Source organism: Gossypium hirsutum, chromosome A08, assembly GCF_007990345.1.
Source record: "Gossypium hirsutum isolate 1008001.06 chromosome A08, Gossypium_hirsutum_v2.1, whole genome shotgun sequence".
Classification (NCBI taxonomy): domain Eukaryota; kingdom Viridiplantae; phylum Streptophyta; class Magnoliopsida; order Malvales; family Malvaceae; genus Gossypium; species Gossypium hirsutum.
Window position 1 is genome coordinate 21,254,966 of NC_053431.1, and position 2,352 is coordinate 21,257,317.

At 40.3% G+C, this 2,352-nt stretch overlaps 1 non-coding gene across 1 annotated transcript; it reads left to right on the plus strand.

Moving 5' to 3' along the window:
* The first annotated feature begins 219 nt into the window (after positions 1–219).
* On the plus strand, positions 220–326 carry LOC121205181 (small nucleolar RNA R71). The gene has a single exon (XR_005900266.1). It is a non-coding gene; the product is annotated as a small nucleolar RNA R71 (small nucleolar RNA).
* Positions 327–2,352: the final 2,026 nt, after the last annotated feature.

The window sequence follows — 2,352 nt, forward strand, 5'->3', positions numbered from 1 at the left end:
AGCATAGTAACCGAATCGACGTTATAAACGCCTGCTGTTTTAGCTAGCTTAGTCCTCATGACTTGCCACTGATAGTTATTCAGTGACATCTCTGCAATAAACTCATAAGCATTTTTAGGTGTTTTATTATTTATGGTTCCGCTAGCAGTTGCGTCAACCATTTGTCGAGTCGAAGGATTCAGGCCATTATGGAATGTTTGAACCTATAGCCAAAGCGGTAACCCATGATAAGGGCACCTTCTCAGTAAGTCCTTATATCTCTCCCATGCATCGTAAAGAGTTTCTAAGTCCATCTGCACAAACGAAGAGATATCATTACGTAATTTGGCCGTTTTAGCTGGCGGAAAATATTTTAATAGAAATTTTTCGGTCATTTGTTCCCAAGTAGTGATTGACCCTCGTGGTAACGAGTTCAACCATTGTTTAGCTTTGTTTTTCAATAAAAAAAGGGAATAACTGAAGACGAATGGCATCTTCAGAAACACCATTAATTTTAAATGTATCGTAGAATTCCAGGAAATTTTCCAAGTCTTGATGGTGACTCCAGCTTCTGAGATGGATCAATCGGCTTCCCTTCAGCAGTTCCCTGCCTCCTTCTCTCTGTCTCCCCTTTTCTCATCCTTTAGGGTGTATTTATAGGCTTTAGAATTCCTAAAAGCCCTCAAAATTAGCCTTTTCCAAATTGGACTCAACTTGGGCTCGCCAAGGACACGCCCGTGTGAGTCGTGCTTCGTTCTTCCAGATTGACACGGCCGTGTGGTATGCCCGTGTGAGGAAGTCCAGGCCATGTTGATTTTGTACTTTGGCCCATTTTCTCAGTTTTTGGCTCGTTTCTCGTTCTTTTCGCTCTCCTATGCTCACCTAAGTATAAAACATGAAATTAAGGCATTAGGAGCATCGAATTCACCAATTCTAAGGAAAAATCATCTATAAAATGCGTTAAGCATGGGGTAAAAATATGTATTAATTACGGTTTATCACGCCTTGTACTCTATTCTGGCTTGGGATACGTGTAAGGGGTGTTACAGGCAAGGGGTGTTACATTTAGTGGAATTAGAGCTACGGTTTAGTCGATTTTCGGACTAACGTAGTGTGTTTTGAGTCTAGCTATACATGTCATAAATGAATTGTGATAGTGTGTTGACTTCTGTCTATATTAAATTATGTTTTCGTATAGTAAATGGATCCTAGTCGAGTTGAGGCTAATGATGTTGAAAGTAATGCACCGGCTCCCGCTCAAGGGGCAGCATCGTTTGATAATAGACCCCCAACGACTAGTCAAGGAGTAGGGGGTAGGGAAGCCTTTCTCGACATGATGAATGAGTGGTATTCGGCTTTTGTTCGAACAAATCTGAATCCCCAACCTCTTCTACCCCCACCTATTCCTCGACCAGTTCTTGTAACCCTACAAGGTATGGAATTTGTAAGATTGAATAAGCTCCAACTTGATAAGATCCGAAAGCATGGGGCTGAAGATTTTAGAGCTAATGTGGATGATGATCCCGAAAGAGCATAGTTTTGTCTCAAAAACTCTATCAGAGTATTGATGAGCTGTCTTACACACCAGATGAGAGTTTAAAGTATGTCATCTCACTTCTGAGAGATTCTGCATATCACTGGTGGAGTATACTGGTATCAGTGGTACCAAGAGAGAGGGTTACATGGGAATTCTTTTAAGAGAAGTTCCAAAAGAAATATATTAGTCAGTGGTTTATCGATCAGAAATGTAATAAATTTCTTGAGCTGAAACAGGGTCATATGATAGTGACCGAGTATGAGCGAGAATTTGTCAAACTTAGCAAATATGTTCACGAGTGTGTTTCCATCGAGGCTATCGTGTGTAAGATATTTGAGGATGGATTGAATGATGATATTCGCGTGTTAGTTGGGATCTTAGAACTAAAATAATTTGTGGTATTGGACAAGCAAGCCTGTAAGGCCAAGGAGTTGAATAAAGAAAAAAGGAAAGCTAATCTTGAAACTAGATATTTGAGGAAAAGACCTATGAGTAAGTCATTTCCATCTCAGTCAAAGAAGTCTAAAGAAATGTATTCCCGTTCAAATGTTTTAGTGGGATATTCATACAGAGATCGTGGGAACCAATACTCAGGTTCTAAATCACAAGCCACTTCAATGGTAAGTATGCGTAATGTAAGGTTTAACAGATCTGATTGTCAGTATTGTGGCAGACGTCATCCTGGTGAGTGTAGAATAAATGACCGGGCTTGCTTCAAGTGTGGCTCTCAAGAGCATTTTATCCAAGATTTCCCTAAAAGGGTTGAGAAAGAAAATTTTCAGAGTGCGAGGTCGAGTAATACTGCTAATTGGGGTAGGCCACCAAGGAATACTAGT